Genomic DNA, 16,505 nt, shown 5'->3' with positions numbered 1-16,505 from the left:
CTCAGCGAGACTCCCAAACTGCTCAAACCTTAACTCAACAATCCCATTCTCCTCTGCAATCTCCCATGTTTTGTCTTCGACAGTCACCACCATTGGTTCGGGTTGGGTTCTGGAGATGTCTAACATGCACAAGTCAGTGCAGTCGGGAAGGAACACCTCAGGCTTAGGTAGGTGGGAAGGAGTGATATAGATGCTAGGATCGTAAGACACGACCCCAGTCTGGATGAAGTTAATACGTTTGGGAGGTGGAGCTTGGTTGTGCGGAGGGAGAGGGTTGGTTGTGATGTTGGGTTTTTCTGGAGGCAGGATCACCCCGTTATCGATGAGATCTTGAATCTCATGACGTAATCGGTAGCATTGGTCGGTGTCATGACCGTGCTGTTGGTGAAATGCGCAATATTTGGCTGGGTTGTGGGTAGCGGGAAGTTTTTCTGGTAGTGGCCGTGGCTCTAGGGGTTTCAGGTGCCCCTTTCTGATTAAAACCCCTAAAGCCTTGGACAAGGACATGAATAGTCGGACGCGCTGATGAAGGCTCTTTGGCTTTTGGGTTGGTATTTGTCTATTTGTGTATTGCTTCCGGACGCGCTGGAGAAAGGTGTGGCTGCCATGGGTCTTGGAGGGGGGATGTTGGTGACCATGCTGACTTCCGAAGCCCTTGTATTCGCCGCACTGCTTGTGCCTGCGTTGTTGTTGCGGTTGAAAGTCCTTCGGGGCTGCTCCTTATCTTAGTCAATCAGACCCTATGTCATTGTATCTTCAATCTGTACTCACATCTCGTGCAGATCAGAAAAGGTAGGGAAAGGGAGCATGATCATTTTTTGCATCAGTTTCGGCTGGAGATTGCGCACAATCATCCAGATTTGATCTTTGTCGGTAGGCCTCGGGGTCATCATTAAAGCCTTCGCCCTCCACCGAGTTACGAAATCCGAGAAGCTCTTCTTAGGCTCCTGCCTTGTTGTTTCGAGATCTCGGGTAATAATCTCGATTTGGGTATTGTGAGAGTATTGCGCAACAAAGGCCTCGGCCATTTCATCCCAACTCCGCTTGACATCATCCTCTAATTTCGCATACCAGATAGCGGCTACACCCGAAAGGGTCCGGCCGAATAATGAAAGCTTCTGCGGTCTGGTAAGGCCCATTGGCCGTAGTATATCTAAGAATAATCGGAGATGCACCATGGGATCCCCAGATCCATCGAAGCGATCGATTTGCGGGATTTTAAACCTATCTGGCAGTGTTACAGCCACGTCGGTATATCCGTCCTCGATATCCGGGATAGCCTTTACCCCTTGGGATTTCTTGAACAACTTCTCGAGCTTGCTCAATTTCAGTGTTGTAGGGTCTACTTCGAACTCGAAGGGCGAGTCTAGATGATTGATAAGCATATGTGCCTTAGACAATTGAGGTAGAAGCGGGGGCGGAGCTGGCCCCGTTGGAATGTCTGTGTCCTCCTGGATGGTCTGGACATTTGGCAAGATGTTCTGGGCATTCGGCAGGATATTCTAGACAGTTGGTGTCTGCTCAGGTAGCGGGACTCCTGGTGGGGGAGGAGCTTGATGTGAGGTTGATGCTCCGTTCTGCTGTTGCAGTCTAGTGATGAGCTCGGCCTGCTGGGCCATGATTGTGGCTTGCTGTTTAGAGAACTCCGCTTGGCGGATAGCGTCCTCCTGCATTTGCTTCATACTCTCTTGGAGCTGGCGCATCATTTCTTCCATTCCGGCCATGTTCTGCTGATCCTGCTGACTGACTGGTATGTTTATCTCTATGGCAGAAACTGAGACCTCGGTCTGACTGTTCACTGCTAGGGTAGACCACTGCTCTGGTAATCTCTGCTCAGACACACTGCGTTTTCTCGGCCTCCGTCTGATAACCGGGGGTAAAGAATGAAACACTGGCTGTCCTTTAACCAGATCCTCAGATCGATTGAGTCGGCGACCTCTTGTCTAGGGTGCTTGGGGAATATCTGCTTGGTCTGAAGCAATTATGCTAAACTACCCCCTAGCAAAAAGATAAATAAAGCAATAAGGAAATAAATAACCAGACAAACGGACAGCATAACGACTTAAAATAAACACACAACACACAGTTGGGCATCAAAACACATGGTTGATAAGCTGAAAATACTGTTCTCAAGCACTGATTATTATCCTCGAATCACTGTCCCTGAAAACTGATTCTGATACCCGCAGATAACTGATTCTCAAACACTGAACTGATGCCCGCAGGCCTGATGCCCAAACTCGCAAACTGATACATGCATTCCTGTAGAGACGCACTCTAAAAGCACATAACAGATAAGTGAGAGCCAAAACACCCCTATGTCGGTGTAGGGTTTCCCTGTCCTATTTTGTCAGGAGTTAGGGTTTCACTACGCACGCAGCGGTTTCAAACAACCTACAATCAGGTAAGCAACCTGTCCTAGCTTTGGAATGGTCACTATGGATTCTGAATATGCACTAGGTCGAATGGTCAAAAAGGGTGCCCCGGTAAAACCGGGGTTTGTGTTCCCATACTGGCAGAGCCCGTAACCGGTAAGCCTTAAGGCACGCAGCCTCTGGCAAACCGCTCAGGAGTAGCAGATGGAAAACACGGTGTCCTAGGCGCACCAATGCAAATGCAATGCAAAGAGACACATAAGTGCAGTCAAAACTAGATATCATGAGTTCGAGTAAAGTTCTCTAAATCCCCAGCAGAGTCGCTAGAAAATGTAGACGCGTCCTTGGGCTTCACTACAGTTCGAACTCAATTGTCACGGTCCTGTATCTAATCTCGCAGAGTACAATACAAGACCGATGAATCGTCAAAGAGTCCAAATCTGGCAAATCGTTTTGAAAATAGAATTTTTTTTTTAAAGAAGTGCCAAACATGGACTGCTTTGCCAGATACAGAGTCGCCACCTAAATATTTTATTATGGAGAATTTAGGAAACCCAGACTCGTTTGCCTAAGGTCTCGTGTCCGTCATCACCAAAGTTGCCTCGGCTCGGGAACTTGGGTACGATTGGGGAAGGTCACTTCGTGAGCACCCCCGCTCGCCCGATCAAAGATCGGCCTCTACTAACCATGATATCGAGTTTTGAAAACATTATGCGCTCTTATTCCGGTTATTAGCCTAGATTTACTATGTGATGCGCACAGCATACAAGTATAGACCGGATCGCCTGAATTGGAGTAAAACATTTCATGTTTATTTTTTAAAGCGGTTTGCTACTCGCAAGTAGGCTTAAAATGCAGATTTTGCCACCCTCAGGTGGGCTTAGAAAAGATGGTTTTGCCACTATCTAGTGGGCTTAAAACTCACAGTCAATGCATTATTCCAATTCAGATAATCCAACCTTCACCCACAGGCATTCATGCAATTATATCACATAAGCACGTAGCCTCATGGTAAGCATGCTATCATGGCAGTCACTCACACGCATGCAAGGATGTTGAAGCATAAAACTTACCGAGTACTCCAAGCCAAAACAAAAGCTATGTTAGAAATCCATGCATGATCCTAACTATACAGAAATGTCTAATTCAACACATGCAAAATGCAACTATAGTAGGCTCGGCTATTCTAAGAATGGCATGTGAAATGTTACAGCTAACAAGTATTCAACTCGGAATTCAAATACAAATGCAGTTAGTATGATGCGCCGAGCCCAGTGCATGCAAGACAGATTAATGAATGCAAATATGCTATCATACTGTATGCTAATTGAAACATGCCCTAATCTAACCATCATAAGCTCGTAAATAAAAGGGAGAAAGACGTGGGGTTGGAAGACATACATCACACGCACGCACACTCATTATAATTGTGCCCTTGCTCGGAGGGTCCGAATAAATAATACAGTCCGAATAAATAATTACAGTCCGAATGAACAATTAAATATTACAAAACCCTAATTAATTAACAAATTAACTAGGAAAGCAAATAAACTAGTATGCAAATTCATGGACCGCCTCAGCTCTGTTCCGAATGATGAAAGATGCATGCTCGAGTTGCCTTGCGCGGAAATCCATTGTGATGCCCCGATTCGCCTCTGTTTGCAATTAATCCCGGAATGCTGTGCGAAGCTCTAGAAGGCTGCTGATTTCTGATTTGCTACAACAGAGAGTAAGAAAGGGGCATGGCAAAGTATTTTCACGTACGTATGCACACCTCGATCCTCGTGCCACCAATCACGCATCTCGATGCATGATGGCCGAGGAGTCGAATTGCACGACTCAATATGAAATGAATGCACATAAAAACACAACAAGATCTAAACTCCATCATGGGTAATCCGGAGTGTCGGCGATAGGGAATTGAGACACGTTCCGTCACTCGGAGTACGAAACGTACCTCGTTTCCCATGCTTGGGCTAACTCCTATCCCAAACACGATGCAAATGAGATGGCATACACAATGTGATTAACATGCAACCTAGCATACGCAATGCTATGAAATGGCATACACAATGCTCGATGTGACATGGCATACACGATGCTCTAACATGCAATCTAGCATATGCAAAGCTATGGACCGAAATGACATACACAATGCACGATGGACTTACATCAACATGAATGGACCTCAGCCACACTCACATCAGTGGCCATGAGATGGAAAAGAGACAATCGAAATGTGTGCACACGTGCACACATACCGAGGACCGAACCTAAGGCATAAGATGCCACTCTACCAAAGCATGGCAAGGGATGAAAGATGGCATGCAAACATGTAATTTCCAGTACTGAAACATGATGCTAAATGGTCCCGAAACATGGAAATATGGCACCCGATGCATGAAATAAGCCCCGAAACTCAAAGCTAGGCACATGTATTGAATTATAACTATGCAAAGCAAGCATTATTTGGCCATAAAGTACAAAGACAGAGCCAAGGCAGTCCCAAAACATGCACATTTCTAGTTTAAAGCATGGCCAAAAAGTGCTAACATGATGGACTAAAATAGCATGCAAATTTGGCTAGCAAGCATGGTTTACATGGCATGTATATGAAGCGTATGAGAACTCATCAAACCAGCCAAAAACAGTGAATAAAACATGACAAAATATGCCCAAATAATCACTGAAATGCAGCCAACATGTGCGAAAATGATGAGCTCCTTTGAAAGGGCATGCAAGGTGTTACTCAACACATATATGATGGACACTTAGCATAGAAAAACCAACTATGGAAATCAAATATGAAAGCCCTAAAACTCACCAAAAAGGGCCTGAAATTGATCAATAAAGGATACAATGAAAGGTTCTTTTGAAAGGCCTTGAGAAGGGTTGCTCTACACATGCATCGTAGACATAAAATATGGCAAAATGGGCTCTTGACAGAGCTTAGGTAGACCTTAAAACTCACAAAATGAGGCCTAAAACATGACTTCAATGCATGCAAAAAAGAGTCCCTTTGGAAGGCCAACAATGCTAGTAAAGAGAACAAGGGGTGAGAGGGTCATCCCTCTCTAATTTTGAGGCTCAAAGACACATCTAAGCCACTGAAAATCCACTGGATTTCAGTGGCTAAGAGGCCAAACCAAGGCCAATGCAAATGCTCTAATGCATAGCTCAAAACATGAGGAAATGAAGCATGCAAGGGGGAACATGACCCCAGACAGAAAAGAGTCCTTAAACAAACATGTTTATAAGATCAAAACAAGACTTTTTCTAGTTTATGTCAAATTCCAAAAATGCTTGCAAATAAGGCTAAGATATGATGCAAAATAAGCCTTAAAAGAGAGAATGGAGCATACAAGGAAGTAGATGACCTCAAACAGAAAAGTGCCTTTAAACAATGTTCAAGAGGGGCTCAAAATAAGACACTTTTCAGTTCGTGTCAAAGCTCAAAAATGCTTGCAAATGGAGCTAAGGTATAGAGCAAAATAGTGCAAAAATGGGGGAAATGGAGACTTACCCTTGTAGCACAGCAATGCAGCAACTTTTGGACCAAGAAAGTGAGCCTTCAACCTCTGAAAATGAGTTCCAAGGTGCTGGAATGGATGGTGGAGGTGTTAGGCTTAGAGGTGTAGTGTAAATGGCCAAGAAAAATGGTGTTTTGAGCTTGGAATGGAGAGTTATGGAGAGAAGTATGCAATGCTCCAGCCAAATCTTTTCTAACCCCTGCAAATGGAGAGGAGGGTTCATTTTTATAGAGGAAGAGAGCCAAGGCTTCTTGGAGAAGCCTCAAGAAAGGGTCAAAGCTTCTCAAAAAAGCTTAAGCAAAAGGGGCAAGCTTCTTGGAGAAGCTAGAGCAAAAGGTTCAAGCTTCCTCAAGAAGCTAAAACTGAGGGTTCAGCCAAAAAAATAAAAAATGAAATGGCCAATCGGCCAACAAAGATGGCCGACCGACCATCAATGGTGCCGACCGACCGACCGACCACAACCGACAGACCGACCATCAAATGGTGCCGACTGATCGTCAACGGTGCCGACCGACCGTCCATCAATGGTGCTGACCGACCGTCCATTGCCAGTGGCAAGCAACCAGGGCCGGTGGCCTTAAGCCATGGCCGGTGGGTTTAGGGAATGGCAGACAAGCCACTCTCTACCCTCCAAAGCAAAAACCAACAAGTGTTTGCTCCAACCAAGTACAAAACAAACAAGTTAAGAGATCCTGAGGCAGGGCGCTCGGCCGAGGCCTCCGGGAACTCAAAACGAATGAACATGGATGATCATCGAGTGTTCAAACGATGACATCCAAGTCTTGAGGACGGTCAAAAATGGGGTGTCTACACCTACCATCACCACGTCCACGTCTTGACATCCTAATGAAGGTGACATAAGATATTAGCACATTTACAAATGTGTTGAAGCTAACTCACTTGCATGCTAATGCGATGGACAACAATTAATTCACTTCACGTAAACACATACGAATTTCCTTTCTAGATAATGATCGTCCCGCGACGTTGCCAGAGTTCCAGTTAGAAATAGCAGTGATCAAGTGCTCTTCTAACAGGACTTCTAGAAACTCGTAAATCCAATCAACATCTTAGAAATTAAATTACATACCTATTTAGCCACATAAACATTTTATCACATAGTATACCACACACATAAATATCTCTATCAAGCGAGATAAACCCATTGTGGTAAGAACCGCTTCCCACATACCCAAAGTATTCAAACCCGGTACGCTCTGATACCAAGTTGTAACGCCCCAAAATAATTACAATAAACTATCCACAATATTAATAAATAATAACAATGGGTAAACGTAGTTTTCTAAAAGAAGTAACCTTTCATTTCTTATAATCTCGTGGTACAAAAGGTAGCACATGCAGTTACACATTCACAAGTCCTAACCCTAAATCTATAGTATGTGTTACAAGTTAAAGATATAAAATAAGATTTAAAACAAATAAGAAATGCTCTAATGGCTTACAACTTTCTAAGACAATACTTTATTACAACAAAAGTGAGATTAAACTCAATACAAATAAAGCCCGATGCTTGTACAAAATAAATACAACAAATAAAGAAAATGAAGCACTTGCTCCAAATCCTCCCAAGCTATTACATTGGTGGAGGCATATCATCAGCACCTAAAAATGGTTTTCCCACATAGGGTGAGCCAAAACCTAGTAAAGATACTTTAACACGGTGTATAAATCTTAACAAAGTTATAAGGTGAATGCATATGCAATGCTCATGCCAAAATATTTTATATCTCTTTTCAAAACCATGCAATGCCAAGTTTATATCATAATTCATGTAATCAATTCATTTTCAAAACAAAACAGGACAATGGATACAACACTGGAAATCTCTAGGACGTATTTGCAAGTAGGGTACAAGCACTACCAATTTGTCATTTTTACAGGTATTAACTGAAAGGCTCGACACCTAACCGCGCGGGTTTCTGGACTTTCATCAAGGATACTTAAGCCAACATAATACCACAACTACACTCCTACCCAGATTCACCAAGGTATTTACCCATTTTTCTCAAAATGATAGCCATTTTCAATGAGTTAAACATGTTACAATGCTCAATGCAATGGATGAGAAAATTAGTTTCAATTTATCCAGTTCTCATGCAATTTCTACAACAATCATAGCTATCCTCCACCAATAGCCCAAAATAGATATCTCTAAACATATATTAAATTTCAACACAGATATACTTTTCCATCATTTCCAATTAGGAGTGATAATTCATATCCAACTCCATTTCCATCATCATCATTGTTCTAATTCTATAAAACCAACACCCATTTCATTTCTCTTTACAAAAATCAAATTTTCACAATTTAGGGCAAAAATCTCATTTTCTTTAAAAATCAATTTCTATGGATAAAATCCACCATTTATTGAAACGCAACCGTTTTTAAAGGCCACAATCATATACAAGAACCCATTTTTGAAAACCCCTCTTTTGATTTTAAAACTAAAACCCTAGATTTTTATTCAGAAATTCCCAAATCACAATCTTGTTTTAGAAAAATAAACAACTAAGTTAAAAATCATAAAAAGAGTCAAAGTAATCACTACCTCAAGAAGTGAAGAGGAAAACTCGGAAAAACTCAAAGTCGACGAAGCCACAAAATTCTTAAATCAAAAGAAAGCTCTTGAAGAGATCTACAACCTTTCTCAAAGGACCATGGTGAAAAGATGACTCTAGGTGAGTAGATTTAAAGATCTAAGTGAAAAAGTTTGAGTTTAGAGAGAGAAAAGAGAAACTCACGATGTAGAGAGAGAAATGAAGCAAAGTGAAATGAACAAGTGTCTGAAGCCAATTTATAGTAACAAAGTACTAATAGAATAATAGCCCCAAAATCAATGAAAAGTATGAGTCAAAAACCTCCAAAAGTAGGGCCCAAAACTAAACCAAAAATCTAAAAATAACTCGCAGGGGTCGACCCCTAAGGCAGTGGTGTCGTCTATCGAGAAGAAATGTTTAGACACTATGTAAACACCTCATTTGTGACCACCCTTAAGACTTGGGCGTCATTGATTGATCATTCGATGATGAAAGTTATACTGTGCAAATGTTCGATTTCTTCTGCAAGAAGAGCTTCTAAATCCCAACCTTACACCCCATTTTGGACCAAAACAATTTTAGACCTTAAAACCCTCTCTTTCAAAATATTTTTGAAAATGTTTCTACGATGTTCCAAGGCTCGCATTTTGTTTAAAAATACTGCACTCTTCGGTAAACCGAGCAAGGTTAAAGTGGAAATAAATGAAACAGAGGTGAACACTTTGAAAAAAATCTTTAAAACATCTTATTTAAAGGTTTGTAGTTGAAAAAAATATGAGGGGGGGGGGAATAAAACTAGTTGGAGAAGATGTTGGGCATTAATTCGTTAGGACAGAAATGAGCAGCCTTCACTAAAATAGGCATATCTTTTTGCACAATTAGAATTTAGATGTGAGGTTGTCACCATTGCAAATTAGACTTCCGGGGCTTCAATTTACACTAAAAAATGACCTAAAATCGAGTCTGGATGAGGGCAATATGCCAGTTTGAAGTTGAGCTTGGAAGCAGATTTTTTTGCCTGCCACCCACTAATAATGGTTGGCAACCCACTTTCAGTGGCCTGCCGGCCACTTGTGTAAAAATTCAGATTTTTGTAGATATTTTTTGCCAGCTGTTCCCACATTACACCAGCTGTTCCTATGCAGATATTTTCGAGATAGACACATGGTTTTCTATATATAGATGACGTTCCCTCATGGTTAAAAGGTTAGAAAAATTTAGGAGTGAGAAAATATTTTTGAAGAGCAAATTTTAGAAAATTCCTCTCTCTCTCTCTACAATTCTCTCTCTCTCTCTCTCTCTCTCTTGTAACTTGCATAGCCTTTGCCTAAACACTCAAGACCAAACCTAGAGAGCTTCTTGCTGAGGTGATTTGAGCTCTTAAGGCACTTGAGAGTGGGAAAATGGTGGTTTGTAACTCAAAGAAGCATTTCTCTTCAAGAGGTATACCTTCTAGTGTTTTTGTACCATCTCTACACCACTTGTTCTCCATCTTTTCTTGCTGTTTTTAAGCTGTTTATTACCTTTATTTTTAGGCTGAAACTTGTGATTTAAGGCCATTTAAGGTAGAGGGGTTGATAGCGCTTCTTTGAACCTTGTTTCTAAGGCCTTTATCCTTGTGTTTCCCACCTTTTCATCAATATTTTTTTTTTTTGAGCTTTTTACCACTGATTTTCAGAGGTTTTTTAGAGGCAAAAATCATGTTTTGAAGTCCCAAAAGTAAGGGTTAGCCGCCCTCCTTGTGCTTGTGTGCTAGTATTAATTTCTCAATATTTTGGCTTATTGTTTTAACTATTTTTGTCTTCATTCAATCACTTTTTTTGACTGTTTTAGGACTATTTTTAGTTGTTCATTACAATTGAGCTTTGTATAGCATGCTTGTAGTGTACTGGTCCTCATAGGCTTGGTGGTTTAGGCCTTAGCCACCAACCTATTTGAGTTGATTGTATTTATTTCTTGCTTTTCATACTTGTATTCATCTCTAATCACCTCTGCAACTTCACTCATTTCTTGGCTTTTTCTTTGTTTTGAAAGTTGTTTCAAACTAGTTGCTTGTCTAAGCTTGAGATTAAGGTCGTTGTGCTAAATGATTTAATCCCTTTGGGGGTCCATTACCAACGGTATGACATCTCTTTCGTGCCTAAAACAACTCTTAGTTTGACGCTCATTTCCATTAGAGGACTTAAAGATCACTTTTGGACTTAATGAACTAAGGAATGGATGGTAACTAAAATGAAGTAATAAAATTGGGACTAAAAGTGATGCAAGATAAAATCAACTTGGGTTCAATCGGGCGTTAATTGAACCCATTGAGTCTTGAGTTGTTTAATACTCATTAGTGATGTAAATGGTTCAAGAGTCAATGTCAACCACTTCTCTTGATTCAATCCATGATAGGGAGGAGGTTTTTGTTGGTCTTTTGTTATGTATTTATTGAATTGTGTCCTTTGGTTCATAAGTCGTCACGCAATGAAATTACGTCGATTGATGGCTTGTGAACCAAACATATCCCTCCTTTGACTTGTTTGCTGATAAGGAGAGACATGATGGACAAACATCCATTGAGAATACTCTGGTTTGTGCTCTATTTGTCCTCTGTTACTGCACGAGAAAACCAAAATTAGTGGCCTGCAAGCCACTTTTTCTGGACGGCAACCCATTATTAACGGCTTTCCGGCCACTACTTCTGGGTTGCCGGCCTCTTTTTCTAGGCAAGTAGTGTCATTTTTCTAGCAGAGCAGAGCAGAGGCTGAGTTAGAAAACATGTGCAATTTTCTAACTGTGCAACAGAGGCATTTCAGTAGCAAAATAGAGAGCATTATCAGGTGGAAATCCGCATTCATGCATGAGCCATCTCTCGATTCTCGGGATTCGTGAAGTGTTGGTGTAATATTAGTGATGATGTAAAAGTAGTAAACTTGTAATTAATTAGTTAGAATAGGTAGTTGGTTTATGTTGTACTTATTTAATTAGCTAGAATAGTTAATTAATTTGTTGTTGTAATACGTAGTAATTTGTTGTTGTAATACTTAATTAAGTAGTTTAGCTAATTTATTTCATTTGGTTTGTAATAGTTAATTAATTAGGTAAATTAATTAGCTAGTCCATTCATTCGGACCTTCTTGTGCGAGGGCTAACTTGTAATAATGTGTATGTCTTCCAACCCACGTCTTTCTCCATTTTATTTACTTGCTTATGATGGGTAGTTAGAACATCATGTTTCTTTTAGCATACTCCATGTTTGCATCCACTTGTCGTGCATGCATCAAGGCTCGGTTCATCATTCTAACTATGCATTTTTACTTAAATACTTCTTTGAAAAGGTGCTTAAATCGCATGCTATCAAATTGACTCGCATGACATAATTAGTAGCCGAGCATATTAGTTACATATCACATGTGTTGCATTAGTCATGTTGCATTAGTTAAGGGCATGCATGTTTTCTAACTCTTGGTTTCTTTTGGCTAGCCTCGGAGTACTAGGTGAGCTTTTATTTGCTTTAGCATATTGTATGAGTGTGATTGTTACCATATCTAGCATGTTTGCCATGAGGCTAAGTGCTTAATTGATAAATTGTTTGAATGCTTGTGGATGAAGGCTAATTGCTTGAATTGGAATAATTTGAGTAATGTTCATATGAGATCACTTTTTCAAGTGGTACATATTCAAACACTTTTCAAAATAAACATGAAATCAAAGTGTTCCAATTTTTGCAAATTAGTCTATACTTGTGTGCGCATCACATAGTAAGTTAGTCTAATAATCGAAACAAGAGCATATAATGTAAATAAAAATCACATCATGATTAGTAGAGGCCGATCTTTGATCGGGCGAGTGAAGTGCTCAATTCATGACCTTCCCCTCTCGTACCTAAGTTCCCGAGCCGAGACAATCTTGGTGATGACGGACATGTGGCCTTTGGCACGAGTCATGGGTTTCCTCAATTTTTTCAAAATATTTAGGTGGCGACTCTGTATCTGGCAAAGCAGTCAATTTTTGGCATTTTGATTCAAAATCAATTTTCCAAAAGATTTGTCGGATTTTGACTCTTTTGTGTTTATCTATTTCACATTGCACTTGTGGAATCAGATTCAGAACCATGGGAGTTCGAACTGTAGGGCTAGTCGTATCCGAAAGGAGCACAAAAAGTCGAGCTACAGTTTCTGGCGACTCTGTTGGGGAATTTTGAGAACTTGACTTGAATTTCATGATGTGAAATTTTATCTACACTTATATGTTCTTTGCATTGCATTTTGTATTGGTACGCTAAAGTCACTGTGTTTGGTATATACTATTCTTGGACGGTTTGCCGGAGGCTTACCCAAAAGCTTGCCAAAAGGCTGGCCGGTCGTGGGCTCTGCCATGTTGGGAACACAACCCTTGGATCTGGTCTACCGCTGTATTGTTTAATCCTCCTTTCACTTCTCGGTGTTAGGTGTGAAAGGTATATTAGGTAATCTTGCCGAGGTACCCTTTTGATCAATCAGCCTAGCTGCATATAGTAAAGCCATAGTGACTGTTCCAACGTAGGTGTGACGACCACCTCCTTAATTAAGAAAATTAATTATAATGATTATTGTTAATTGTGTAATTAGTGTTGATCATGAAATTATGTGTTAAATATGATTTATGTGCCATGTGTGACATATGTAGATAGTATTGTTATTGAGAATAGATAGGTAGAGCTATAAATTAAACTTGTCTGATTCGTTAATTATTAGCAAGTTAGAATTAAGAAATTGGGTAGGAATAAGAGCCTGATTCACCTTGATATAATTTAATTAGGGGTAATTAAGAATATATTATGATAAGAATTAATTAAATTGAGTGAGTTTGATTTACATTAATTATGTGATTTATTATTAGCCTAAGTTAACCTTATAGAATAAAAATAAAAAATATAATAATAATACAAAATCCTATTCATCAATTAGAGACTAAAGAAGAGAACTAGTGGAGCTTCTTCTATACTACACGTAGAGAGAGAGAGAGAGAGTATGAGAGACTTGGAGAGGGAGAGCTCAACACGAGGGAAGAAGAGAAGGGAAAGGAAGGGAAAGAGAAGGTGAAGAAACCATTGCAACTTCACACTATCCTTCATAATTCACTTACTCTAGGTAAGAATTGCCTTCTTAAATCTCATAAATTTGTAGAATCATGCTCATGACTACGGAATTCAAGATTAACAAAGAAAAATAAAAGGTTAAGAGAAAGATTAGTTCTTGTAATGAGAAGGTTATTCCATACATGGCTTTAAATGAAAGAATGAGTAAATTAACTTTTAAATTCACCTTGCATGGCATGAATTCTTCATATCCCTGTTGTTGCTTGTAGTTAGACATAACTTCATGCATGAACCTCATGAACTCAAATGATTTCTTCATGCGTTTGTTTTGTAATTCAATCGAAATGTAATCTTTGTAAATTGAAACTTTAGGAGTTGATTTCAAGTGTTAATCTCTAGTTTGATCTCCCTTTACTGTCGAGGGTCCAAATTCAAGGTTGTTGATACACATTTATGGGTTGAAACATGTAAAATTGAGACCAAAAGGTGGTGAAATTGAAGCCCCCAAAACATGACAATTTTTTGGACTCAAACTGACCCAGCACTGCACGTGCAGCTTGGAGCCCCACACGTGTGGAAAACAGGGCAGATTGGAGCTTGCATATTGAAATATATGCAGGTGCGAGGGGCACGTGCGGCACTAGTCTGACACATGCGGCCAAGACCTCTGCACGTGCGGCCCTTTTGGGCGGCCCTGGTTTGTTTTTTGCTCATCCTTTCCACCTTCCGGGCCTCCGTTTACATGGTTTTAAAGTGTTTTTCATGTGCATTGCATCTCATGAGTAAACGAATGAAAGTTAGAACCGAATAAGTGAACAACGAACAGAAATTGACCGAATGAATAATGAAGCGAATAGAAACATAAATGATTGAATCCGGCATGGATGTAATTGAGTTGTTGTGCTTGAATTTGTTTGTTTAGGTCGGACGCTGCATTTTTAGTGCATATTAGCACGTGTTTCTTGGAGCCCATTGTGAGCAACAATATTATAAAGCTATATTCAATTATGATTATTTTCTGAATGATTAACTGTACTGCTTTATGAAATGATACTGTTTATTAAATGAATGTTTGTCCTATTTTATGAATTGTACTCGTGGCATCCATAGCAACTGACTGTTACTGTTACTATTACTGCTACTGCTATTGCTATAGAGATCTCTGTCAGTTCCAATGTTGGAACTACTGTTTACTGTTATGATGGCCACCAATTGACTGTTCGGTCTTTTAAGACCTACTGTACTGTTCTGCTATTGGATGTACCACGTATGACTGTTATGATTCCTATATGACAGATTTGATATGGAATATGAAATATTGATCATATAAATGATCTATTGATACAATTGACTGTTTCAAATACTGAAAGGACATTCATTCTTAACCTCTTTACATATTTGCTATTCACTGGGCTTTAGGTCACTGTTTATATATATTTATGTAGGCGATCAGGCACCCGAGCGGAGTTAGCAGCGTCGACCCGGTACCGTTTTGTCAAGCCAACTTACTGTGCCTCGCCGTGAGGCTTCGAGCCGTTATTGTCAAGGCTTTTTGGGTGATCTAATTCCATCCTTTTGTTTTGGAAAGCTGTTTGATGTCAACATAAATGTTTTATACTTTGTTTTGGACTTGAGATTTAATTCCCTAACATGTCTTGGATGTTTATGACCTAAGCTTTTACGCGTATGATGGACATAGACTTGGACTTATGTGTGCATTGGTATATATATATTCACATGGAAGTTATTTGTTCATTTACGTCCTCACAGCTTTTTGGGTATTATGTTTTAATATGTACAGGCTTTCGCCGGCCCCTTTTATTGTTTAATTGTTATTACTGTTAAGTAGGCCTATGGTAATCACGGATTACTGGCCGATTGCGATGCTAAACCCTTAGGGGTCGGTTTGGATTGTAACATTAGGACAGGATACTCTCCCATATGCAGGATGATGTGATACCACTTGTTTGAGTAGTAAAGCTGTAGATCACTCCAAAGCTAGGATAGGGAAACCCTAAACCTCTCATACGGGTGTTTTGAATGCTTATGTGCAAAATGTGAAATCTTTGGCAATGTGTGATGCAATCCTGGGAGAGTCTTAAATCTTGAGGCGATTCCTTTCAAAACTTGAGGATCATATCAGAATCAGAATTTGGGTCGAAATCTAGGGGTTTGTGTTTGATATGAGTGAATTTTCAGCAAAACCAGAACCAGGGCCAATAAAATTATATCTTGCTTTGCTTTGAATGGCATACCTAGTATCTTGATCTGATAGAGCATTTTTTTTTAATGTTAGGTTTGTCTGAGCCAAAGACACAGTTGTACCCAATTCAACAAAGGCCCAGTCCATCCAATCCCAGAAAAAACCAATCAAGTCAAACCCGTTTAAACTAATCCAGCTCAGATACATCAAGTATAACCAGGTCGAAATCCTTGTTAGTCAGCTCTCAGCTTACACCTATCCATTTCCCCGATTACCAAACACAGCAGACCCGTGATGATATAGAGTCCAGAAGAAGTTGTGGCCATGATAGCAGCGTTAAACCAAGGAATTGCCATGCAGGATGAGACCAATGCTGAAATGTAACGACCATCTAGGGCATCTATTACAAGTCCAATCCCAAGGCCCCAGCCGAGCTTTGATCTACCTTCGCCAACTGAAGATTTGTAAGGTCTGGATCCTCAAGAAGGGTTGGCTCAAGCTCGAGTTTTTAGACCCCTGGTGCTGCCTAATGAGGGGCTTTATCCCCTTGATATTAACGATCTTGACTCGACCTTATTAAAAATTACTAACCTTGAAAAACAATTTAAAAAGACATAAGGACTTAACTCCATTCCCGACATTGAGGATGGGTACATCGAGGTTTCCGTAAGGCTCCCAGATAGATTCAAAATGCCACACATTAACCGAGTTTGTCAATCAGTATTCTTACAATACCCAAATTGAAATGACCACCCAAGAGCTTGAAGCAAC

This window comes from Camellia sinensis, chromosome 3, assembly GCF_055761805.1.
Source record: "Camellia sinensis isolate YWXY chromosome 3, ASM5576180v1, whole genome shotgun sequence".
Classification (NCBI taxonomy): domain Eukaryota; kingdom Viridiplantae; phylum Streptophyta; class Magnoliopsida; order Ericales; family Theaceae; genus Camellia; species Camellia sinensis.
The sequence above is the reverse complement of the archived record's forward strand: the minus strand, read 5'-3'. Positions refer to the sequence as shown.